At 43.6% G+C, this 27824-nt stretch overlaps 1 pseudogene; it reads right to left on the bottom strand.

Moving 5' to 3' along the window:
• Positions 1-1415: 1415 nt before the first annotated feature.
• LOC130857683 (3-oxoacyl-[acyl-carrier-protein] reductase-like) overlaps positions 1416-27824 on the bottom strand; it is a 50408-nt pseudogene continuing 23999 nt past the window's right edge.

The raw sequence follows: 27824 nt of genomic DNA, 5'->3' as shown, positions 1-27824 counted from the left end.
GGAGAGGACCATACCTTGGAGGTGCATCTAACTCTCCAAACTCTCTTCCTCTTCTCCAGGTTGGGTGTATTGGTTTGGGGGTGCAGTAGGGGGTAGGGAGGAGTGTTTAAAAAAGAGAAGATTTTACATATCTCATATCACATTTGTGTTTCCTCTCTCATTCCTGGATCAAAGCCTTGGGCCTCCAAAGCCAAGCACGGGATGTCTTGGCTGTCTGGTTCCTTTAAGACGACTACTGGTTCCTTTTACTTCCTGAGTGGGAAAGAATCACACAGCATGAACATTCCACACATCAAAGCCCCTGGAAGGGCAGGGCAAAGGTCAGAGCTGGTCCTAGGCTCCAAAATCCCTTTGACGATTGTAGAGAATTGTCGGTATCCCCCCCAGAAAATCAAATAATCAAAAGCCTCTAAAGGAAGCACAAGGTACAAACCCTTCACCTGGACTTTCAGGTCTTCCCCTCTATGACCCACCCCAACGCTCCTCTCCCACCGCTCTTGTAACTTCAACTTCTCGGGCCTTTAGGCAAATTTCCCTCATCGCTGAGCCTCAGTTTCTTCATCTGTAAAACAGGGTTACTCGTTCATTACTTACTATGTTGTGGTGCGAGTTCTGAGTACTGTTAGCAAATCAATGTTGATAAAAACTGAACTAGAAGTGAATTCTGGCACGGGATCTGGCCGGGAGCAGGTTGAACAGATCTTGGTCCCCGCCCAGCCCGGTCTGCAGCCAGCTGGAGCGCAGCCTCGTACTCACGGCTTAGTTCTGCTCCTTTGCCCCCATCCCGCCGCACACCCGCTCTTTATGTCACCTCCACCACCGAGGCACCTCTAAAATGCTGCCGCCTCCAAAAAGCTCCCCGGAACCAGGAGGTTCCCCACCCACCCCGGCTCTTCTCATATAGCTACTTATGGTCACGACCCCTCTTCCACCTACAACGTTTAAGCTTATTGAGGGCATGAACTCTGGCCTGTTTCATACGCCTTGCCCGGAGCCCCTGAGACCAGCCGGATCCACCCAGGACCACACCCCGCTGGCTCGCCAAGCGCTGCTTGCTGTTCCAGGCAGCCGCCCAGGCTGCTTCCTCACTGCCGACCTGCTTTTGCATTGATTCCATTTCCACCTGCCTCCCACACTTGGATCTATGATTCTGACCTCAGGCCTTCCCAGTGGGGGTTATTCTCTCCAGCTCGGCCCAGACCTTTGGCTCCTGGCTGTCCCCACTGCTAGCCTTTCTCCCAGAGACCCCAATCCCTGCCCTGGTGTCACATGGCCCTACTGTCCAGGCCTTTGTAATCAATCCCATAGTGAACATTCATAAGTGTGTGTGTGTGTGTGTATACCTGTGTGTACAAATATAGATCCCAAAGATGGCTGAGATGTCCCGAGGTGACTATACGGCAGAGAAATGAAAGTCAATCATAGCCCACTTCTTCTGGTGTAGAGTCACCATTTCCTGCAAAACAAATGTGATTGCCCACTTGCTGGGAGAAAAGAAAACGTGATTGTACATCTGGTCCTAACAGGCCTAAAATGAGATACGGGGAGAGACATGGTGAGGGGCTTGCCTGTGTTTTGGGGAGACAGATGCCATCTGGAGTCCCAGGACTCAACAGGCCTTGATCAGCCCCAAATCTAAAGATTCATGACTAGCTCTGAAAACTCTCATAGAGGGTTGGTCACTCAGTGTTTGAACCAATGGCCGGGATGTGAGATCCTCAAAGCCTTGACCTCTCCAGGCTCGGAGAGGACCCTTTTGGGACTCCTGAAGCCACGGGGTATGAAGGAAGAAGTGTGTTGTCACCATCCTGAATTCAGAGTGCATGAGATAAAGTAGGACAGTCGTGAAGTGAGCGGCTACAGAGCCTCCCTCCACACACCTTGGGGGGAAGGTATTTCTTAATACACTTCTGTTGGGTCCCGTAATGACAGCTGGGCACTGTGCTTGGCCCTGGAGCTATGGCCATGAAGGAGACAGATAAAGGCCCCACCCTCACAGAGCCTGCAAGAGTTACAGACCATGAAACAAGGAACAACAATGGAGGATGACGGGTGTTGTGACCTGGGGAGCATATGGGCGTCTAGGAGCACTTGGCAGGGCGGGTGGGTGTGGAGAGAGGCAGCTAAGGTTAGTCAGGGAGGACTTCCTGGGAAAGGTGACAGTTTAGGGAGGACTAGAGTTTTAAGCCAGGAAACAGCAGGTATGAATGACCAGTGACCAGAGAGAGGACATCACCTGCTGGAACTGAGAGCAGCGATGGTTGGAGCACAGAGGGCAGTGGGGTGGAGGTCGGTGGGAGGGTGCCAGCCATTGGCGGGTGAGCGCACCTGGTTTGATGGAGTCCCTGCTTAGTGCCCATTTCCTCCCTCCTTTCCCACCTCAAATCCTGAGGGAAGGCTCCAGCCTCTTTCACATCTTCTATAGCACCTAGCATGGGGCTTTGCATACAGTAAGTGCTCAGTGAATATTTATGAAGTAGTTGACCAAGGAGAGGGGTAAACGAAAGGTCAGGTGCTCAGTTCTACATAGAGACCCTTAGAAAATTAAAGCAGGCGCTTCCAATCACGTGCTCTGTAAATTTATGGCCTTGCAGTTGCGATTTTACAGCTAAGACAAAATACTTGTTAAAAACTAATAGGAATGTGTAAAATCAGCACTGGCAAGGCTCAGTTGGCAGGCAGGAAAACCTGGCTCCCTGAAGCCTGCCTGGCTCCGTGGTCCATGCATGCCTTGGGTAGAGATCCAGAGGTGAAAAGTCATTCGCTTCTGGGAGCAAGAAACTGACTCAAACCCCAAGTCGCAGGTTCCAGCTCTCTCAGGCAAAAGGACATTGCATGCCTCAACTCATCACAGATCACCAGTTTAAATTCTTTCACAGACACGTTCATTGCAGTGGGGGTTCAGAAGAGTCTGCCAGTCCTCACTGGAGTTTGTAGGGGACAGGTGTAGGCCATCAGCCTTGCGCTGTGAATGGACCTCAGCCAGGTCCAGAGGAGACCAAGGCTTCCCAGAGCCTGTCTGTCCTTCAGAAATCCCCTGGCCTCCCAACTCTTCCTCCCTCCAGCCTCCCTCTTCTGCCCGGGCCCCCCCACTTAGCTGGCCATGCCTCCTCAGTACACATGTGCTGTCACCTCTACATACACACGGGCCATCTCCAAGCCAGACACTTGCTCCTGTACCAAACACATTGTCAATTGATTTCTCAGCAGCTTAGACGTGCTGAACGCAGAAAATCTTGTTTTCTGGTTAAACAACATCCTCAGATATTTTCTTCTCTCACCCCAGATCTCTCCAGACCCTTCTCCCCAGCCCTCACACCCTCCATCCCGCCACTGTTTGATTTAGGAGTTGAATGAGTTTTCTAGAAACACACCATAGAAATAAATCCCTCAGAGGCAATGCAATAAATGATCTGAGATCTGCATGAGTGATGGAGCCTTTTGGTCGGAGACAGTGAGGAATGCTGATTGTGGAAAAACAAAATTCAAGAGGCCAAATTTTACAGGGAGCAAGTCGTAGTAAATGAGAACATGTCAGAGGCACTAGGGGCGTTGGAAACTGGTTGCCTCTGCTTCCTTTTGTAAGTTGGGTTTACTCAATGAAACATAATAATATGTAATCAAAATACTGGAAGACCTTTTCTTTGCCACAGAGACCCAGGCAGCAAACACAGTAGAAAAATAGGAGACATACCTTTCACTCTGAGAGTTTTTTGTTTTGTTGTTGTTGTTGTTTTGTTTTTGTGGGGATAGTATTTTTATTTTTAATTCTGCCCTGAGTGTTAGAACAGATTGTAGAGCCTTGCAAAGGACTTTCCAAGGACTAGTAGGACACTAGTTGCAAGGTTGAATGGGAAAAAATTCTTTGACGCTCCTGAGCTGGGTGCAGATAAAAATGTCACTGTTAAAGAAAGAAAGCCAGTCATTGTTTGGTTAAATGTGTGTATTTGTGACCCTCCTGTCCCAGGTTAAGAAAGGGATTTTTTACTTTTAGTACAAATGTGTGCTGTCGTCTGAATGATTGGCTGGTTTGTGCCCTCACGGGGAGCCTAAAGAGAAAAACTATTTGGGGTTACAAAATGGGAAAAATTAGTCATCAGTGATTCACGGAGATTATAAATATGTCGCTATATTGTTCTCTTATTTATGACCCAGCTGGGATGAGCTGTTTGGGAGGAAGCAGGAAGACACACAAACAGTGCCAAAGGGGAGTGGACGCTCTGCTCCACGCTTCGTGGCGTGAGCACGTCCCGATGCTCCCCGGCGGAGCCTCCTTGGTGTCAGCACTCGCTGAGCAGTGCCAGCCCCTGGAGGGCTGTCCTGGAACGTCTGTGGGGCCGGGAGCGAGAACAGGCTAGCACCACCCTCTCGTCCTTCCTGAGGCTCCGCGCTGCCACAGGGCGACGGGAGGGTAGTGCTCATGTCCTGGGGGCGGATTCCCGGCTTTGCTTTTCCCAAGCCGGTGATACCAAATCAGGTCCTGTTGCTCACTGCTTACAAAATCAATATCCACAAATGTTGATAGAAAGGAAAGTTGCCTTTAATCAGAATGCTGGCAATCTGGGGGAGACAGAGGACTCAGCATCCCCCAAAAACTACCTCCAGAGATTCTGCTTGGCCATGAAAGCTTTTAAAGGGAAATAGGGAAGTAATCGTAGTTAATCCCTGAGTTAGGAGATCAGAGTCATCGCCATCCCCCACTGTGCGCAGGCTTGTGTGCAGGCTTGTCAACACCTTGGGAGCTTTCTTTAGATGCTATCTTGTTCATATAGTTTGTTCACAAGATTACTGAAGGGGGAGATAGGGAAGAGATCTGGTCTTCTATTCATTACTTAGTCCTCATTTCTACTTCTTTGATCATTGGAAAGAATCAACACGTTAGGCAAAGTATTGTGTGATCAAAAGATTTGAAAGGTGTGCTAGGGCTGGAGATGAGTAGAGCTGGGGGTGTCTGGTTGAAGGTTAGTGACAAGATAATGGGGAGCCTTCTGCAGAGAGTGCTTTCCGGCAAAGAGTTTCTTCCTGCCAAAAGCTGCTTACACCGGGGAGAAAAATAAAAGCAGGGATGAGGGGAACTGTCAGCTGGTAGAGTTCTACTCAGAATTCCAGAAACTCGTACCCTAAGTCCTCCTTACACACACACACACACACGTATACATACATACATGCAATTCATTCATCTATCAAAGTGTACTGAGCCCCTGTGTGTGGAGTGCTGGGGGAATGATGGTGAGAAAGACACCCCAGGCCCTGCCCTAAAGCAGCCTTCAGCCTCGTAGAGAAGAAGGACATCTGCCCAGGAATTACCACGCAGACTGATGAGTATGAGGATGGAAACATACAGTAGGTGCATCCAATCCTGTTCCAGGTCAGGAGTGGTTGTGCAGAGCAAGGAATGTTTAAGCTGACCCATGTGGCAAAGCTGAAATCCAGACAGGGCAACCCTAGAGGCACAGAGGAGAGCAGGTTTGCAGAGCGTGGAGGGCGGAGGCAGAAACTGTTGCCTGGTCAGTGTTGAAGCACTGGGGTACGAATCAGCCCAGAGATGCTCAGAAACAGGGAGGCTGGGCCCCATGTGAGGAAAACAGGACATCAGTGGTAACCTTCCTTCCCAGGGTCTCATCGTGGTGCTCTCCAAAGAACTGGGGTGTGAGTATCCAATCTATGGGCTCATATACCACCTTCTAGGCCCGTTTTTTCAAAACCTTTCACTCTGAGACACACATGCATGCCTCAGGGAGTCCTCATTCAGCACTCAGGTAACACCTGAATGGCCCAGAGCAGGAAGACTTGCGCCTGGAAGTCGAAGTAGATTCAGATGGTGGCTGGCAGGTGGGGGTGAGTCCGAAAGCAGGTCTGAACTAAGAGATCAACTCAAGAGAATTGTTTCAGTCACTGTTACCATTTGCTGACCCTAAAACTGCTCCCAGGATCCCAAGCCCATGCCTAGAGAGGTCTGGGTCAACCTGAATCCAACAGGTAGTGGGGCCAGGTCAGAGGGACACCAGGACTAAGAGGCCCCAACGTTGAGTCTGACAACTAGTGGATTCAAGCCTTATCGCTATCGACAAGGGTGGATAGAGCCTCACCTTCAGCTAAGGATGGACTTGACTTATCCTCGGGGCTGAGAGGACTGTGGAGGAAGGAATAAGGAAGACCGTGACCCCCCTCAGCTGACACCCGACCCACAGTCTTCCTCTTTGCTCCAATTCCTGCCCCCATCCTGGCTGATTTCTGCATCCATGTAGTTGACTTTCCTAAGTCCCTTGTCTCCCAGTTGATTGACACCTGCATCTCCACTTTGGGCATCCAAGTCTACCTCCACACTTCAGCGTCATGGTTCACAGTATGCCCTCAGGAGCCAGTCTGCCTTCATTTGAATCCTGGTTCTGCCATTTTCAAGTTGTGTAACCTTGAGCAAGTTAAAGCACCACCCTGTGCCTCCGTGTGGGATGATATTAGAACCTGTATCAACGGGTGCTGTGAGGTTCCAGGGTTATTACAATATATGGCACACGGTTGGGACTTCACACATAGCATTTTCAATAGGAAGGAATATTAGCTCCAGGAAGGCATGGCTATGTCCCCAGCTAAACACAATATCTGGCACAGAATACATACTTAATCTTGGTTGAATGAATGAATGGTGTCATCATTCTGAGCTGCTCCAGTCCTGGCATTAAAATGAAAACATCCACCTCTTCAACCACATCTTTTATTCTGCTCACCAGACTGTCGTTTAACCTCCCCCCACCCCCAGCCCTCCACCTTGTGCTGTCCTGATCCAGCCTGGACCCCAGGAACTAGCCTCTCACCAGCCTCCCTCACAAGCCTCCTCCTCCACACCCCCTACAGAGCCCCTTCTTGGATTGACCCCGATAACAGCCTTCCTTGTCCCCTACTCTGCCCTGCTGCTCACATCCACCCTCTCTCCACTCTGCCTTCTCCTCCCCCCTCCTCTTTGTTCTCAAGAGATAATCTCACCTCCTCTTTTACTAAGAAAAGAAAATCACCGAACATAAAATCCCTCAACTTTTAAATTGACGCACGTTTGCCCTTGCTATGCCTTCTTTCACGGGGGCCCTTCTCCATCGTGAATCCCTTTCTCTCGTTTGCCACTTCTACTCTCCATCTCTTTGGGGTTCTGGTCCTCAGTATACAAACAAGTTTAAAACTCTCCACGCCCCTCAGGAAGCAGGAGTGGGGTATTTGGGTTGATGGGGGAGTGACAGTTCTCTGAGAGGTCCTTTTTGCGTAGTTCTGACTCTTAGAACCATGGTAACGTTTCACATGCCCTCCAGTAATACAGAAAGAATATCAACCAGGATGTGGACAGAACCCCAAATTCAATACAGGCAGTATAACTGAACCTACCTCTGTTAAAAATGAATATATAACCATAGTGAAGGGGGAGGGGAAGAAAATAACCAACCTAAGTAATTTGAAAACCAACATTTGACTATATACTCTAAGGCTGAAGACAAAAAGAACTGTATACAGGTATCATCCTCTAACTAGCATATTTATTTCTCACAAGAGTGTAAGTAGCAATTCTGAAACCCCTTTGCATGTATACTGGAAGTGAGCAAATGTAAATACATTGCAGGTGATGAGAGCTGGGTTCCTCTGTGTTGGAGAAAAGAGTTACACATAAGGGAAAGGGAAAGGCCAGAATGAACCGTGTGGTGTTAGATTGGAACTGAAGGTATTAGCATGAACTTACGGTTTTGAATATACAGATGGGTAGATATAGAAATTCACAACTATTTCAAGATATTTTTTTTTTTAAAGTCTTTCCCATTCTTTAAAAAACAAAAACCTTCCTTCACCCCACATCTCTACCTGTCCCTCCATCGCTTTCCTTCCCTTTTCGGTCAAGTTTCTGGAAAGACTGCTTCACATACATTGTACCTACTTTCTTCTCCCCATTTACTGCTTTTCTGGTCATATTTGGGCTTCACCTCGATCCCTTTTGCAATCAGCAAAGATCTCCAAGGATCTCCGAACTGCCAGTACAAAGAGGCCTCCTCGGTGATTATTTTTCTCTCCTGATGACCTGTCCTTCTCATCATCATTTTCTGTCTCCCCTTCATCTCTCAGTTTTTTGGTATTAGGCATTCCTCAGGATCCTAATTCTGGCTCTCTCTCACTCTGTACTCACTTCTGGGAAATTTTCAATGCTTATGACTCTGTGATCTGTATTTCTGATTCAAACCACTCTCACATTTCAGAGCCAATGGCTATCAATGGCTCTCCCAGGCCCTTCAGACCCAGCACATGCAATTTTAAACTCACCATCTTTTCCTCTGGATCTGATCCCTCGCTTAGCTGATGTACCACCATCCGCCCAGTCTCAAAGCCAGAGCAAGCATTCTTTCCTGTCGCTCTCTTCCCACACCTGACCAGCCCCTGGGCTTGCCGATTCCAGCTCTGGGATACTTCTCCACTCCTCTCATCCTCTGCCACCACCCAAGCTGAGGCCTTCCTCATCTCTGTTGGAGAGTAGAAGAAACAGCCTCCTACAGAGCTGTTCCTACCTCTGGCTTCACCCACCAGCACTTCTGGTCCACCATGGCCAAAACCACACAGCTGGCTTTCTTAAAAGCCTTCATTGGTTCTCAGGATAAAGCCAAACACCTTGATGTGACAAACAGGGTTTTCTGTAATGTGAACACTGGCCCCCACCTAATTTCTAGCCCCATCTTCCACCATCCTTCTCTTGATTTTGATATGCTAAGCATACCCTTATACAATATGTTGACTACATTAAAATAAACTCCCCTAACACTCTACCTTATCGCTCTAATCTGTAAAGATCAGGTCTATTATCTCTTCGTTTGTTTATTGTCTGTCTCCTCCAATATAAGGTCTATGAAAACATGAATCTTTTAAAAAAATTTTGGTAAAATGTACATAATCTAAAATTTACCATTTTAACCATTTTTGAGGGTACAATTTGGTGGAATTAAAGTGCATTCACACTGTTGTGCAACCATCAGCACTAGACATTTCCAGAACTTTTTCATTGTCCCAAACAGGAACTCTGTACCCATTAAACTGCAGTTCCCCATTATCTCTCCCCCTCTGCCCTTGGTAATCCCGCTAGACTTTCTGTCTCTAGAAATTCGATGGTTCTAAGTACCTCACATAAGTGGAATTGTGCAATGTTTGTCCTTTTGTGTCTGGCTTACCTCACAACATAACGTTTTCAAAGTTCATCTGTGTTGTAGCACGTATCAGAACTTCGTTCCTTTTTACGGCTGAATCACATTCCATTGTTTGGATATACCATGTTTGGATATCCACTCATAACTGGGTTGTTTCTACCTTTTGGCTATTGTGAATAACCACTGGTGTACAAACATCTGAACACAGGAATGTTATCAAGGATTCCCCACGGTCTGGAACGATGCTGGGGCATGATAGGCGTTCAACTAAATGTTTTGTGCATCTTTGCCTATATATACACTATATCCTCTGCGTAGAAGTCCTTCTCCTTATTCTTGGAGAAACTATTTTTATTCTTCTGGGCACACATTTCTTCTTCCCCATGAAGCCTTTCCTGACAGACAGACAGATAGACACACACACACACACACACACAGCCATGCACTATGCTGTAATTTATTTGATTGTATGTCTGTCTCCACTGCTAGATGATGTCTCTTGTGGGTAGGAATGCTGTCATCTTTGTGGCCCCCAAGTCTAGAGCAGCACCTGGGATAGAGTGGGTTCTTAGTGTTTGATGAACAAGTGAGTAGATGAATGAATGAATCTCTTACATCTTCCCTAGGCTTTCTTATACATCCAACACCATTAGTTAATAACTCAACTACCCTTTCCCTGAGTTGTTTTTTGTCACTGTGGGACTTGTTTACGTAAAAGCAAAAGGGAGAGAGTTTATGGTCCCAGGTCAGGAGGATATGCAGAGAGATGGTATGACTATACCTGGTCTGCTTGGATTGTCCCTGTTCATACCTGTTGTCCCAGCATCAAGTTTAATGGAGTCCCCTTTCACTTTGTAAGTGTCCTAGTTTGGATAATAAAGTATATGGCCATCCTACAGTGAAAGCAAACAACTTCTACTAACCCACTGGCTGAGAAATGGTACCCTCAACCCAAGGGCGGCAGGGCCTGCCCCCTCAGGCTTCCCAGGTCACTGTGCTCCTCCAAATTGTCAATTGCCAGTAGCTGCAATTCACCTGGGTTTTTCAGAAGCCATGGAAAGCTGCTCTGGGCGTGCACCCCAGGCTGACAATGCCAGGGGATCAATGTCCCCCAGGAGGAGCCCCCAATGAGCAACAGAAGGGGACTGTGTATGATGGCCTGTCATCCTCACCCTTCGGACAGGAGAGAGCCGAGGCGTGTGCTCCACACCGTTTCCCAGAATTTCCCCATAAGACGGTTCTCTGGTCACCAGCAATAGTAGCTGCTTAATAGGACACCTTTGCCAGCTGCCCCCTTCCCAGCCCACTTCCTCAGTGTTTCCTGCACTTGCTAAGAGAACTGCTTGCCCTTGAATTCTTGCCTCAGGGTTTGCTCCTGAGGGAACCCAAACTGAGACACTGAGCTGCCTATTTCCTCCCTGGGGCCTGGGGACCCTTGTTAGTGCTAACTTGCTTTGCACTCCTTCCTTTGCACCCCATCCTCAGCCAATCCTGTCCCCTACATACCTCAGCCCTTCCCCTGCCTGCGTGGTTCTTCCTGCCCGGGCCCCTTCCTCCCTCCCAACTGTCAGCGCTGGGCTGAGTCACCAGTAGGTTAGGGCAGACCTGGGTCTGTGAGGCTGAGGCCTCCTGTTGGCCATGCCTTCACCCTGGACCCTAATGTCTTTCTCCATTTTCTTTTTTTTTCTTTCTTATTTTTTTAAAGAGAAAATATTATTAAATTTTCTGTTTGGGATTGATTCCTTTTTTATTGGAGTATAGGTTGATTTACAATGTGTAACAAAGTGATTCAGTCACACACACACGCACACACACACACACACACAGGTGAGTCAAAAATTACCCACACTCTGGCTGTAGAATGTATTTTAACTAACTTTTGGAAAAGACAAATACATCATTTTTTTTACATAATCTCCTTGCTTTTCAATATACTTTGTCCATCTGTCGACAATCTTCCGTGTTTCTTCATTAAAATGTGTTTTAGGCTGAGCAGTGAGCCACGAATGCACTGCTGTCTTCACTCCTTCATCAGAAGTGAATCTTCATCCTCGTAGGGCTGCTTTCAGGGGACCAAACAAGGGAAAGTCCGATGGAGCAAGATGAAGACTATAGGGAGGATGCTTTAACACCTCAAAACAAAGTTTTCGCAGTGTCGACCGTGTGGGCAGAAATGTGCAGATGTGCACACCCTCAGACCACAAAAAATGAATCACTGCACGCTGCTCTTCTTTAGTGCAGATCACAAGTGGGGCATCCATGTTTGCTGGCACTGCAGTTACAAATGAACTGATGTAACATGTTCACACCTGCACAGCAGTGACTGGGGAGACAGTAGCCTTGAATGGAAAGCACTAAGACAGTGCCGCCTATAGAAGTTTTAACATAACCAGAGTGGGGATAATTTTTGACTCACCCTCGTGTGTGTATACAATATATATACATATTCTTTTTCAGATTCTTTTCTGTTATAGGTTATTACAAGATATTGAATATAGTTTCCTGTGCTATACAGTATGTCCTTGTTGTTATCTATTTTATATATTGTAGTATGTGTATGTTAATCCCAAATTGCCAATTTATCCCTCCCCCACTTTCCCCCTTGGTAATCATAAGTTTGTTTTCTATGTCTGAGAGTCTGTTTTGTAAATAAGTTTATTTGTATCTTTTTTTTTAGATTCCACATGTAAGTTATATGGTATTTGTCTTTCTCTGTCTGACTGATTAGTATGATAATCTCTAGGTCCATCCATATTGCAGCAAGAGGCATTATTTCATTTTTTATGACTTAATAATATTCCACTGTATATATGTACCACATCTTCTTTATCCATTCATCTGTGGATGAACATTTAGGTTGTTTCCATGTCTTGGCTATTGTAAATAGTGCTGCCGTGAACCTGGGGTGCGTGTATCTTCAAATCAGCACTTTTGTCTTTTCTGGATATATGTCCAGGAGTGGGATTGCTGGATCATATGGTAGTTGTATTTTGGTTTTTTAAGGGACCTCCATACCATTCTCCATAGTGGCTGCACCAATTTACATTCTCACCAACAGTGTAGGAGGGTTTCCTTTTCTTTCTTTTTGGGTTTTCTAATCAGATGCTGCGGTGTCAAATTCCAATAGCAGTTCAATAGTGTTCTGATGATCCACTCCTGGGTCTGACTACAAGTGTCCACTTCTTCATCAGTTCCACAAGGAGCAGAGGCTGCAGGAATGGTCAGAGGAAAGGAAACTGCCATTTCTGGGGCCCCTAGTTAATACGTACCGGGCTCCGTGTGAGTATGGCCTTACAACAATCCTAAGAAATAAATAGGATTTTCATCTTTTTAGAACTAAAGATTTTTATCCACAATAAAAGAAAGAAATGATCATTATAGAAATTTTGGAAAATATGAAAAAAAAATAAAAATAAAAACATCACCCATAATTCACCTATCCACAAACCACCTTCCATATAGTACTGGTTGTTTTCCTCCTGGCCCTGTGTTCATGAGTATCTAACTGGAACCACAGTAAGTGAAATTCTTTTTCATTCAATATTAAAATAGAAACATATCTCCTGTGTTACTTCATACTTTGCAAACATCAGGACAGAAATGCTTGCCTCTCACTTGTATATTTTATATGGTGGAGTGAGAACAGCTATGCCACTCCTGAGGGACAGGCACTTTAGGAAGAAATTATTCCAGCAAAGTGAAATCGAGAAAAGAGGCAGAGGGAGACCTCGTCTCTTTCTGGCCTCTTTTTCTGAGTTTAAAAAAATCAAGAAGGAACAATAAAATATTCTTATTGAGACATAAAAAAAAGAAAATACCAAATCAACTAAAGGAGTTGAAAACAATCGAGTCTGGGAAATGGGAATGAGTGGGACAACTGTTGTTTTCCCCTGCAAGGCTTGTTAAACTCTTTGCCCCTTTAATCTTTGTGTAACTCAGATGAAAATGAAAAACAACATAAGGCATGATTTATTGACCTAACAGTGAATACAGTTTTTGTCATGAACTTTGTAAACATCATTTTTAATAGTTGTATATATCCCATCCTGTGGTTATACTACAATTTATTTATCTGTTTCCTTGTTATTGAATGTCATTTGCTTTCAAATTATATTTAGATAGTAATGTTGTGATGAACCACTCTGTGGAGAAAGCTTTTTCTGTATTTGAGATTTTCTTTGTAGGAAATAAGAGCTCTTAGCATAGGAGAGTGCTCATTTTCCCATGCCCTAACCAGCTTTGATTAAGTTTCTTTTTAAAAAAATCTCAAGTAATAAGTGAAAACAATCCTTTTCCCCTTTTCAACAGTTGATGAAATGGAAGCTTAGAGATCTCCAACTTGCCTCAGCATGTGCAAGGTTTAGAAGCGGTGGAGCTGGCTTTTAAGCCTGCTCTGTCTGACTACCAAGTCCTCATCCACACCGCATCTGGCCTGGGAGAAAAAACTAGTCGTCAGGAGAGCTGGGTCCTAGTCCAACCTTTTCCACTGACTAGCTAGTGCCCTTTTAGTCTCAATTTCCTTGTCCATAAAACATGGGTGCCCCACCTAATCCACCTTCGCAGAGCTATAAGGACCAAATAAGATTACGAATAGGTAGGGGCTTCCCTGGTGGCTCAGTGGTTGAGAATCCTCCTGCCAATGCAGGGAACACGGGTTCAAGCCCCGGTCCGGGAAGATCCCACATGCCACAGAGCAACTAAGCCCGTGAGCCACAACTACTGAGCCTGCGCTCTAGAGCCTGCGAGCCACAACTATTGAGCCCCTGTGCCACTACTGAAGCCCACTCACCTAGAGCCCATGCTCCACAACAAGAGAAGCCACTGCAATGAGAAGCCCACGCACTGCAACGCAGTAGCCCCCGCTCTCCACAACTAAAGAAGCCTGCACACAGCAATCAAGACCCATCGCAGCCAATAAATAAATAAATTTATTTTTTAAAAAGAAGATTATGAATAGGAAGACTCTGGAGATTCTAGAAAGTTCCATCTGATTATAGACTTCAAAACAGCATGGGTCCTGCATTCTTTTTCCTCCCAAATATAAATATAGCTTTCATGTTTACTTAGCATTCATATATGGCGGTTAATGTAGGTTAAGTGCTTTATGTGGGTTAATTCATTTAATGCTCCTAACAGCACAACAGATTAGATATTATTGTTTCTGTTGTAGAAATGAAAAATTGAGGCTGTGTCCCACAGCCAATAAATGATGGAGATGAGTTTGAATCCAAGAGGCCTGACTCCAGATTCTGAGCTCTTATTGCTTTAAATATAGCTTTTATTATTATTTGGGTATGAGGAGGCCAACAGGCTGGGAGATGAATGTTATTGAAAAGACAGTTTTTTACAGTTCTCAAGAGGAGGGGACACTGCACACCATGTAGGGCCACACAGGGAAGCCCCAGGGTTGGTCAGGAGGCAGAAGGGGTGAGGGAAAAGCATGAGAAAGAGACTTTACTGCAATTTTCCTGGGAAGGAATGGATGGAACAGGGTAAGCAGGCCACACAGGTCGAGGATTGACTAGCTGGAATAATTTCAGGGGTCTCACAGGTGTAGGGACGGCCCCTAGTTTCCTGGTACCTGACCCCAGGGGAATTATGGTAGAAGATAGTGGTTCAGCCTGTGAGAATGTGGACAGGGACCACGTGGCACCCAGCACACAGCAGCTCTTAAGAGGGATATGTGGAATGAGTGAGTGAGTGAATGAATGGTCCCATGCCTGCCAAGCCTGGAACTTCATGCACTGCCGGGGACACACAGGTGCAGGCACTCAATATGTCTTATTTTCTTCTTCCGGTAAGAAAGAGGGCAATGAGGAGAATTCCAGGGAGAAGAGACTCTCAACAGCCTTATTAGGCAGCATCTAGAACTGTGTGCTTGTGGAGAGTTCTTCCTAGAGGAATCTAGATGGTAGTTTGCAGATTTTGTCCAGTGAGGATCTCATGAATGCCACAGGGACTCCTGACTATGTCTTCAGAAAGCATCTGCTGACTCCCCACCTGACTAGTAAATTGATTTTAATCCTCTCTCTCCAGGGGCCAAATGTCTGTCTGCCTTATTCAGGCAGTCACCTGGAGAACACACTCAGGGGATTCTGGCTTTTTTTTCATCCTTACATTCCTGCCCTCATCACCAAGGTCATCCCAAGCATCTTTAGTCATTTACGTTTATTCACACACTTAAGAGCGTTTATTGTGAACGATGGTTCGGAGTGGTCTTATTTATAATTTACAATTGTCTTCAAGGAGGACCTGTACAACAGAGTCATGCTTAACACATTTTATCCACTTGTCAGAACTGGGGATTCTGAGAGCTGACAGAGAGCTAAATACAACTGCGGGGTAGCACAGAGTCCTAAGAGAATTTTACACTGCTGTATCATGCAAGCAACAATGACAGATTGGAGGAGTGTTTTTGTGCTATAAGTGGAATTATAAAGAGGACTCCCTGGCCTGAAGGAGTTGACAAAGGATACAAAGCAATAAAAACAAAAAGACCCACAGCACTTAATACAGTTAACATGAAGTAACAAATACATTTTAAGGGGATCGCTGACAAAGGAAATATACAAATAGCAAAACAACATAGCATACATGAGATTCTGAGCCCCAGCAGCTTGGCCTCCCATCCCATCTTTTCATGCCAGTGGGAGGTCTGACCCTACTCCTCATTTCCTCTCCCTGTCCAGCCCATTGGACAGGTACTAACTATAGAAGCTATTTCTTCAGAGAAAACAAGAACCAATGACTGTGCAAAATTAGAAGGACTAGGAAGTAGGAAAGAAAGATGAGGCTTCAACTCAGGGGAGGAACAGAAAGGCTCACCCCTTATCCAGAGGCTGTCATGTCCACTTCCTTTCCCAGCCCCATTCCAAAAACATCTCTCCACATTTATTCAGGGACGCCTGTTGCCATGGCTACCAGGAGACAGATGCTTTTTGAATCTGGTATTTGAAGAGCTCTTCCAATTTGGAATCCGACCTGGAACAGGTGGCTATTTTTAGCCGCATACTTTACAGAAGTCAGCGCTTTGCCTTGTATTTAAACATCACCTTGCTCTACACTCCACCATTTCACTGCTCAAGTGGCTTGAGGCACTTATAGGAATTTTTATTTACCGCTACTATGATGTGAAAGACACAAAAAGATCCCAACATTCAGGCCATAAGTGCCATATTTCAGACTCAGAACACCCATCAGAAAGCCAGCACCAGCCCTGGGCAGCATGTGTCAGCTCTCTCTCTGAGATGGAGGGCCTGCCCTCTCCAGGGCCACTCTTGGAGTGTTGATTCCCCAGTTGATGCTCAGAATGGCTGCCACCACCTTAATCAGGGACACTTGTGCTCGTCTCGTCCTCCATTATGGGTAAGTTCTCCATTTCATGTGCCCGAATCTGTGCTATTATTTGTAAAATGATACTTCAGATACTGTGTTTATCCCATGCATGTGTGAAGGCAGCTGGTCTAATGATGAGTCATAGACTTCCCTACCCACCTCCAAGTTAGTTTGACATTGAAGTCCTCACATGATGTGACCTCAGTTATCTCCCTAGACTTACTTTCTTTTCAAACTCTCAACTCTGAGCTTGAAATCCCCAGGGCATTCTTCAAACATGCAGTGTACTCCCAGTGGAAATTCTCACATGGTTTTCAATGCCCATATCAAACTTGACATGCCCAAGTATTCCTCCCTGTGCCGTCTCTCCTTACCTCCAAGTTACAAGCATACAAACATTTCCTCCTTCTTACAGGTTCTCCTATTTCATAAGTAAATGTATAAGAGCTTGAAGCACTGCACACACCTCCTGGTGCTTTGTTATTTGGGCATTTCTCAACTTCTTCATGACCACTGGAATGTTCATGAAACCAGAGAGGGCAGTTTTTCTCCATGTCTATATCTCTAGTGGCTAATTCAATGCTTTGCCCATAGTAGAGGCTCAGGAAGTATTTGTGGAATGGAATTGTTATATAAAAGTCTTCAAACCATGTTTCTAGTGTTGCTTCTGCTACTGGCCTTGAACATAAAGTTTTCCAGATCTCAGGCTCCATGTGAAAAAGGAATGACATTACATATTTCACTTCTCTCACAACTTTATCATTGGAACCAAATTAGCTTTGTCTTATAAATGGTACCTTCTCAGATGAAAACACATATCCCCCAGGAATAATAAAAAAGAGAAGAGTGGGGAAATACTATAGTAATACTGGAACTACTTATACACTAAAGCTATAGAAAACACCAGAGCAATTCAAGCAGGCTACCCAAGAAGAGGAATAAGGAAAAGTGGGGGCTAGGTGGAGGACAAAGAGGAGGATGAGAAGGAGGAGAAGGAGGGGATAGATATGGGAACATAGTGTGGTCACAAGTCATACACAGTCCACTGGGTCCAGAGAGTGGCAGAGCAGAAATACCTACTGATAGGAATGACTATGTGGGGTCTTGAGAGGCAGAGCTCAGATTCACTTTCCTGTGTGCTGGCCAGGACTTTGTTGGAGATGCGGATTTCCCAGTCAATAAGAAGGGAAACCAGCAGGAGAAGGGCCCCAGGCCAAAGTAGAAGAATCAGCCAGAGATGGAGCCCAGAAATATAAATGTTAGTGATAACCACAGAGAATTGTAATTCAGATATACTCTGGCCATCCTTTGAGAAACACTGAGCCAGATAAAACACATTAAAGCTAAGATGGATATTGGTTAACTGCTGATGGAACCAAGAACCCAGAAGTAGGAAGTGGCAATAAAAGTAAAGCTTCGCATAAAACCTGAGAGGGAAGGAAGAGAAGGACAAGGCAAATTTAAGAGGAAAAGACATTAACACAAGTTTTGGTAAAGCAAGACTGAAAGCAGATATACATGGAGGCAATGGCATAAATATGAGGAAGGTAAAGAAAAAAATTTCAGGTTGATTTCCATTTTTCAAGGATGAAGATGAGGATTTCCCTGGTGGTGCAGGGGATAAGAGTCCATGCTCCCAATGCAGGGGGCTCAGATTCAATCCCTGGTCAGGGAACTAGATCCCACAAGCATGCTGCAACTAAGAGTTTGCATGCCACAACTAAGGAGCTTGCCTGCCACAACTAAGGAGCCCATGTGCTGCAACTAAGGAGCCCATGTGCTGCAACTAAAGAGCCTGTGAGCCGCATCTAACATCCAGCACAACATATATATATATGTGAACATGAATAGAGAAATTCATTTTTTATCAAGGACCTGGGTGTACTCCTGGATTCAAGGATGACAGTCATGCAGGGAGGGTTTTCATGGAGCTTTGCACCAGCAGACCCTACTTTCCTCAAGACCTGCAGAAATGATAACCAAAGAGAGAAATAGAGGCAATGTGAGACAGAATAGTCAATGAGATTCCAATTAATAAGTAATGCAATAAGGATAATAATGAATAAGTCAGATGGGCAGGAGCCCAATGGGTCAGCATGGGCTTAGGGCAGTGATCTCAGGACCATGGATAGCTCTGTGCCTGCCTTGTGTCTGGGGTAAGAGTGGCCTTTTAACCCATTGCTACCTTGATTGGCCTCACCACCTGGGTCCCATTTTGGATGTTAAAAAGATCTGTTCACCCAATTGAGGTACAAGACTCTAGATCTAGGGAATATTTGCTATGTAGCTGGTGGCCTCTGATGACTCTATTCAGAGATATTACAGGTTCTAGAAAGAAAGAGTAACTTGGAATCAAGAGCTTGGAATCAGCAGACCTAGGTTTTTGCTTCCAGCATTGCTACTTGCTAGATGTGTGGCTTTAGTGAAGTCAAACCTGATGAAACTCTGTTTTCTCTTCTGCAAAATAGGGTTCATAAGGTGTTTCTGCTACCTCCCATAAAGACCTACAGGGAAAATCAAATAGGATTATGAATGCAAAAGCACTTTTACACTGTAAAACCCTAGTTAGATATGTATAGTTGTTGTAATTAGTTTCCTATAAAATGAATACAAAGGTTCCACAGGAACTCTACAGGGGCAGGAAACAGGAGTGTTAAGTTAAAGGTGTTTTAGAGGCCTAACATCTCCAAAAGTAGAGGTAAGGCTGTGAGAGGAATGTGAATTTTCAAAAGCTATGGGAGCCGATTGGAAAAATGAACAAATGTGAAAGAGAAAGCAAAAGACCGAAAGAGAAAGTAAAAGGACAGAATTGAAAATATTCATGACTTTCCCAAAAAGAGCAAAAGGAAAAGTTTGGTTATTTTATATCAATTTACAGGTGATACATGAAACAAGCTAGAATATCAAATAGGTGAAATAAATTTATTAGAAATTCAGACCCATTTCAATAATATCAAATTTCTTTCTGCAATATGTAAAAACAAAAACACCACTATAGAAAAACTGGATCTTTTTAAATTATTTTTAAAGCCTTCATTTTAATCTTATTACAAATGTAATATATGATCATTATAGAAAAAAATCAGAAGAAATAAACCCAAAAGATAATATTAAAAATATTCTCAATCCTACCAACCCAAAGACAATCTTGCAAACATTCTTCTAACTGTTCTGTGCATATTGAAGGAACTAACTTCACTCACCTTCTTTAAAAAAATAAACATGGGCTCATCTTCATGCTGTTTTGCAATGTGTGTTATTAAACAACCATTATGGACTTCCCTGGTGGCGCAGTGGTTAAGAATCCACCTGCCAATGCAGGGGACATGGGTTCCATCCCTGATCAGGGAAGATCCCACATGCTGCGGAGCAACTAAACCCATGAGCCACAACTACTGAGCCTGCACTCTAGAGCCCATGAGCCACAACTACTGAGCCTGTGTGCCGTAACTACTGAAGCCCATGTGCCTAGAGCCTGTGCTCCACAACAAGAGAAGCCACCGTGATGAGAGGCCCTCACACTGCAACAGAGTAGCCCCCACTTACCAGAACTAGAGAAAGCCAGCAAGCAGCAATGAAGACCCAATGCAGCCAATAAATAAATGGATAAATAAATAAATAAAATAAAAAATAAGTAAATAAATAACCGTTAAATACCCATGTCAGGAATATATTGTCTTATAGGTAACAATAAATAAATCTGAGCAGCAATTTTAATGGCTACATATAGTAATGTTGTAAAATTATATCATATTTATTTAACTATTCCTTTATTTTTGGATAGCTAGGCTATTTCCAACATTTCCTTATTACATACTGTGATATAAGGAGTTCAGATTGAGGTTAAACCTGTGTGTTCCAGTGACAAGCTTTCTAAGTTCAGCTCCCAGACTCCTTGCACGTTGACTGTTTATCTTTGGGAAAGTTAATCTCTTTAAGGCTTAGTTTCTTCACTTGCGGGATGAGTTTAATAATAGTACCTACACTAAAACCTGTTGTTAGAATTAAGTAAAATGATGTATTTTAAACACTTTATACAATGCCTGGCACACAATAGGTACCTACTAATAATAACAATTTTGTTAAAGTCCTTATAGCTGATCTCTGTATTCATCCGTAATTATTTCTATAAACTTCCAGAATTGGAATTTTTTATCAAAGAAAGGACATATCTATTTTAGCACAATGCCACACTTTAAAAAGAGAAGAATTCAGTTGTTATGAGGAAGAGGGACAGCCAGATGTTAAAAAGTATCATATGGATGTAAAGATTTTAGACTCATTGCTGTTAAACGAAGAGTGAGTATATCCTAGAAGCAGTGATCCTACATCTTGGAAAGTATCTTACAGAAATAATTGCATGAATATATATGTACAAGTACATTCATTGCAGTATAATTTATGATAGAAAAAACTGAAAACAATCTATCTCATTTTTAGGAGATTGATTAGATATGTTATGGTATATCCATACAGTTCAATATTACGCAGCTATTAAAAAGAATAAGGTATGCAAAACTAAAAATAGAGTTACCATATGACCCAGCAATCCCACTCCTGGGCATATACCCAGAGAACACCATAATTCAAAAAGACACATGCACTCACTCCAATGTTCATTGCAGCACTATTTACAATACCCAGGACATGGAAGCAACCTAAATGTCCATCAACAGATGAATGGATAAAAAAGATGTGGTACATATATACAATGAAATATTACTCAGCTGTAAAAAGCGATGAAACTGGGACATTTGTAGAGACATGGATGGACCTAGAGACTGTCATACAGAGTGAAGTGAGTCAGAAAGAGAAAAACAAATATCATATATTAACACATATATGCAGACTATAGAAAAATGGTATAAATCAACTGGTTTGCAAGGCAGAAACAGAGACACAGATGTAGAGAACAAACATATGGACACCAAGTGGGGAAAGCGGGGAGGGTTGCGGGGAATGAATTGGGAGATTGGGATACCAAATTGTACACTCTAAATATATGCAGTTTATTGTCTGTTAACTGTATCTCAATAAAAGTTCTCAAAAAAAAGTATTTGAGCACTGTAAGTGCTCCAGTAGCTTCATTATCCCAATAATCTGGCATAAACTTACTGAAAGAAAAGTGAGAGAGAAATGGCTGATAAAAAAGACAGGATAATCATGAAATAAAGGTTATTACAAAACAAAAGCCATCTCTTTTCCAATCATAGAAGTCTAGGTCTTAAAGCAGCAAAGGTGCATGAGAAGTTATCTTATCCATCACTTTGCCTTTTGGTAGGGTATGTTTATCCTGTTATGGAAATGAAAAAGCAGAGGTGCACAGAGCCAAATGAATGATCCAAAGTCACATGGCTCAAGGAATTGGGGTGATGACCAAGGTTCTCTCTCCTGACCAAAATGGAATTCTCAAAATCTTGGAAACTTGGCAAGATCAAGTAGAGCATATGCAAATTCCTATTGGAACAGGAAGAAAGTAGAACTATAAAAGGGACCCTTAAGGGGAGAGAAGACTTGCTCCCTATTGAAGATGCCATGAAGAAGTAGGACGTGTTAAAAATATATTTAAAAATTGCTCAAAGGGAGGCACCAAGCCAAGGACTTTAAATAACACAATAATTCTCCTCTTGCTCAGGAGTGATCAATGCAGAGTATGTTTCTCCTGTAAGGGTGAAGAAAGAGGAACAGAAATAGCAAAAAATCAAAGAATAAATGAGGGACATTTCCATAAACAGGGTCATGGAGATGAATGAATACAGAGAAGGTTAATCAAGAAAAAGAACAAAAAGAAAGATGGAGAGTGGCGTATAGGAGGGAGAAGTCCAGATGTAGTCTGCCTTCCAAGTGCCACTCAAGGATCAGCCCTGCAAGTGGTCACAACAGACATCACTGCTCAAGAAAGCAGCAACCATTAGGCTAATGAGAGGGGCCATGCTCCAGAGTCCTGTTACCTCACTGCTGAGAACCACATAATTTCCCACAAACGTAGCGAGGTATGGAAAGATGACCAATGGGTGCAGCCAAGTGCTGTTAATTTAATTTAATGCACAGCTTTGGGGAAGGAAATCAATGGTTCAAGGAAGGAACGCTGGTGAAAACTTGAGATGAACACAGCCTTCCTATCCTTGGAGTTTCCACATCTCTGCTCCAGCTCAGCTGGCTTCCCCCCCACTTCTTTGTCGTGGAGGGCCATCAGCAGCACTGTGACTGTCTTCAGAGCATGGATTTCTCTCTTTGTGCAAAGAGAAACTAATTGACACCTTTCAAGTGAAAACTATAAAGAAGACTAAGAATAAGGGAAAAGGAAACCCAATTCTCGTTCCTCTAATACAAATGCACTAATTATCAATATAGGTAACTAAAGTTTAGTTTAATGAGCATGCAATATCCTCGTATCTACAGCTCAACTTAACACCATCTTGTCAGATCTTCTTGAAGTACAATCAGGAGTTGGTTGATCAGAGTGTCATTCTGCAAACCCATTGTCTACACTGTGTCTTGAACCTAGTCTCAAAAGGGTCACGTTGGCCATTTTCCAAGGAGTCTCTTGTCCTTGAATTAACTCTTGCATGAGAGAAAAAGTTCTCTTCCTCTTCGAAAGCTCACAGTCCCCAGGTGAACCAAACTCCCTCTATATCAGGTCCAGAATCACCTAAGTTCTTCACTGTGCAAGCAGACAATTCCTCCCACATCCCCAAGGGCTTCAAGGAACCCCATTCTCAGGGGACAGTTATTAAATTTTTAAAAAGTTTGGTACCCCTACTCCTATATAGGCTAGGATTACAGTGAAAGAAAGAGAGAAAGAGAGAGAGAGAGAGGCAGCCGGGTAGGCAGGCAGGCAACAAATAGGAGATTCACATTTCAAGTAGTAGAGACGTAGGCAGGTCAGGGAAGCAGTTGCTCAATCGTTCCACTGGGGACTTGGGCACTTTTCTTTTCTTTCCTCCATCTTTGGCCTCCTGGCTTTCATCTTCTTGCTTGTTGCCTCATGGTTGCGACCATGAGGTTGTAGCCTTGCATCCATGTTTAAGGCAGGAAGAAGAAAGAAAGGATAAAGGTTTTTCTCCTTACAAGTCCTCTATTTTCACTCAGGAAGCTAAGACTTTTCCAGTGGACCTTCACCTACATTGCACTGACTAGACTGCATTACATGTCACCCCCAGCAGTGAGGAAACTGGGAAATAGAGAACTGTGTCTTTACCTCTACACTGGGAAAGGAACAAGAAAAGGTAATTTTAAATGGACACTGACAAGCTATTGAATGATATCTGTCATAATTACTCTTTTAGATCTTTAGCACCCAAGGACTCCTATTCTTTTACATATTCTCACCCCACCCCCACCCCCCATCACCAAGGAAGAAAACCTAAAGTCTCATCCAATTCAAAGTCTAGAATCTCTGGTTACTGTTCAGGGCTCCCCTTTAGGTCTGTGTGTGCCTCTCAGGACCACAATCTGTAAGCTGAATAGAGAGTTTGTCTGCCCCCATATGCCTGATATCCAAAGATATGAAAGAGGCCTTCCTAGGTGGCGCAGTGGTTAAGAATCCACCTGCCAATGCAGGTGACATGGGTCTGATCCCTGCTCCAGGAAGATCCCACATACAGTGGAGCAACTAAGCCTGTGCACCACCACTATTGAGCCTGTGCTCTAGAGCCTGTGAGCCACAACTATTGAGCCCGTGAGCCACAACTATTGAGCCATGTGCCACAACTACTGAAGCCCACATGTGTAGAGCCCATGCTCCACAACAAGAGAAGCCACCGCAACGAGGAACCCATGCACCACAATGAAGAGTAGCCCTGACTCGCTGCAACTAGAGAAAGCCCTCATGCAGCAATGAAGACCCAATGCAGCAAAAAAAAAAAAAAGGTATGGAAGAAACCAATAACCAGAATAAAAACTCCAACTCAACTCACAGAAAGGGAAAGTAGGGAATGCACACTGGACCATAGAATATATCAAATCCTACTGATCAGAAAAAGAGAGAACTTCCTGCCCTGGCAGTAAAGTAAAACCAATCTGACAGGCCCTAGATCTGCCTTCTGGGAGGAAATTCCTTGCCCATTATTCTCAGTTGTTACATCCTCACAAAAACTCTCTGTGGTAATGACTATACCCATTATAAAGATAAGAAAATTGAGACAGAGGGTAACTTTGACCACAGTTGTATAGAACCAAGATCCAAACTCAGACATTCAGACTGCAGAGTCCCTGGCTCTTAACTGTCAAATTTTCTGTAGCAAAATAGGAGTTCTACTCTAAGGGCCCAGGGTGAGTTCTCAGAGCTCACTTTGAAGAAGAGGCAAAAAGAAGTCAAAGCTGGAAACAACAGAATTCTAAAAAAAAGTTATCTAGAATTGATCTTAGACAATGAACATCTAAACTAATGTTTTCTGGATGAGGTTTCCTCTTACAGGAGATTGTCAGGGTCCCACCCATGGAGCAATGATCTCAAAGATGAGGAGAATTCAGCCCCCAAAAGAGGCTGTTACTCGGGGATGCTCCAGCTCCTGGACCACCGGGACAGACCTAGGGCTTGGGCCAGCTGGAAGCCATTTAAACCATCCCAGGGTTCTAATGACTTGTTTTTATAGTGAAAAAGCAAAATAGATAACACCAGAAGCCAAGTTCAAGTTCTGTTGTTGCAAATGTGTCAGGAAATGAGAGTTTCACTGAAGAGAAAACAGCCTCCAGATGGCACAGGGGAATCCCCCGTAAAGGACATTACCATGGGTCCATCTCTAGGTTAGACAGCTCTTTATTTTTTTTCCATCTCTTCCTGTATATATATTTTTAATCAGTAAGAAAAATCTTACCCCAAATTCCTCAGTTCCCATATACTCCCTTTCCCCTTGCCCATAGTTTCCACTGTGGTTAGCACCTTGTATTTGTGTTACACTTGTTACAACTGATGAACTAATATTGATACATTATTATTAGCTAGAGTCCATAGTTTACATTAGATTCATTCTTTATATTGTATAGTTCTATGGGTTTTGACAAATGCATAAGGTTATGTATCTACCATTACAGTATCATAAAGAATACTTTCACTGCCATAAAAATCCCCCTTACTTCACCTATTTTTCCCACCCTCCTTGTCCTCCCCCAACCTATCCCCTGAAACCACAGCCTCTGGCAACCACTGATCTTTTAACAGACAGCTCTTAACTTTAAAACATCTTCTGCTGGCTGCCCCAGCACAAGTTCAATGACCCCACCTTAGTCTTGATGGTTTAAGAAAGAAATCTCAGCAAGGAAATAGATCTTTATACAGTAGATGCTGGTCTTCTAAGGATAAGGATGTTTAAAACGCTCCCTCAGTTTTTTAAGATGAATGACTTCTGGAGATTGATTGCACAACAATGTGAAATATACTTAGCACTACTGAACTGTAAGCTTAAAAATGGTTAAATGGTAAATTTTATATTTGTATTTTATTGCTTTTTTTTTTTTTAAAGCTCCTTAGGAAGCTACAGGAAATTTTTTAAAGTAGGACAAAACAGTATTATGCTGGGAATGCCTTATCAGTAATAACTGTGTCAGTTTGTCACGTTTTCGTTTGGAAGCACTTTAATATTCTTTCCTTCTTACAACCATGTTAATTGATGGGTATAGAAGATTTTCATTATCCTCATTTTATGCATATGCAAGATGAGACCAGAATGAATGTCTGTCCAAGGAGGCAAAAGCTGTAATTAAACATAGGTCTTGCGATTCCACAGGCAAGTGTTCTTCTGAAGATACTGCACTCCTAGTTAGTGAGAAAAGAGGAGAAAGTGTAATGGAGGGTTTAGGTACTCACATTTATAGGCATCCACACCATGCCAGGCACAAGGCTCTATGGTACCCAGGTATCATTACCTCTTTAAGCCTCAACCATATGAGGTCAGTTCTCTTAGTATCCGGATTTACAGTTAGAGAACTGAGGTTCAGAGAGGTTAAATAACTTTCTCAAGGTCACTTGGCTAGTAATGGAAGCTCTGGATTCAAGACAATATAACATTTAGGAGCAGATGGCAGCTGCAGGGAGAGGATGTAGGGAGGAGGTGATTCACCAGCACCTATTTTTGTGCCTCTAATTGTCCTCTTGTCAGGAAAGAATTTGAAGACAGTTGGCTAAACAAGCATGGGAGAAGGAGGTAAGGGGCAAGCCATAGGTGCAAAGAACAAACCTTTTTCTGAAGGTAAGTGGAAAAGGAAACAAAGGACTACACAATCTTGGAGATGTAGACAGGAAAGCAAAATTGCAAAACCCCATAGTTACAGTGTCAAGAGAACTGGCCAGAGGAGGAAAAGATGGCTTTAAAAAAAAAACAAAGAAAAAGGTGAAAGGATTTTTCTTTTTCTTTTTCTTTCTTTTTTTTTTTTTTTTTTTTTGCATGTGCTGCATTTATTAGAAAGAGATAGACAATGTTTGTGGAAAATATGTGGGTTGGGTGGGGAAAATTATAAATACTTTTGACATTAGCTAATTTTTAAACAATTTTAAATGCGAGGGATCCAATGAGATAATGCATGGGAAATACTTAAATTATATAGCGTTATACAAAAGTAGAGTGGTACTTATTTTTATATGAGTGTATTTATAATAAAACTGGAAAGACAAAAAAAAATCTAGGTCAAGGGGCTGTGCTGATGCTCCACTGGGCTCTGCCCAGCTCTCATTGTGCTTGTCTTGCCTGGGAGGCTCCTCTTTATCTCACTGAATTACAGTCTCTGCTCCACCTCCAGCGCTGAGTGCTGATATGGTCCAGCTGTTTAACAGCTGGCCCACATTTACCCCGGTTGTGGTATCTGAGGAATCAGTTGAGCAATGTCTCCACTAAGTGTTGTTTGGGTTTTGCAAAATCCCATCACGATCCTGAATGACCAAAATCATCTCATAGGACTCCCCCAAATTGGCTGGAAGAAATAGCATCATGAGTTGGAGAAGTGGGTTCTGGGAATGAACGGGGAGGGGGAGAGAAGACCTGAGAAGGAGGAGGCATCTCACATTTGCACGGAAGGCACTTTTCCTTTCCCGAGGGTTTCTAAAGGGAACTGTTGGCTTTGTGGCCATAGCTCTCTCACAGACCTTCTTGTTTTTCAGGTGGTATTGATCATACTTCCTTTTCCCTTTTCTCATCTAACTCTGCTTCTCTCTTTTACTTTCCTCCCTTACTTTTTTTTCTTTCTTTTCATTATTGCTCTGTCTTACTCTTTGTTCCTCTCCTTTTCTTCTCTTGCTCTTTTATCCTGGCAAGGAACATTTCCAGAGTAGAGAATGTGGGGCTGAGAGACGGACTAAGATGAGGGTTTTTTCAAAAGATGAACAAT

Source organism: Hippopotamus amphibius, chromosome 7 (assembly GCF_030028045.1).
Source record: "Hippopotamus amphibius kiboko isolate mHipAmp2 chromosome 7, mHipAmp2.hap2, whole genome shotgun sequence".
NCBI classification, from domain to species: Eukaryota; Metazoa; Chordata; class Mammalia; order Artiodactyla; family Hippopotamidae; genus Hippopotamus; species Hippopotamus amphibius.
This window is presented reverse-complemented; position numbering and strand designations above follow the sequence as displayed.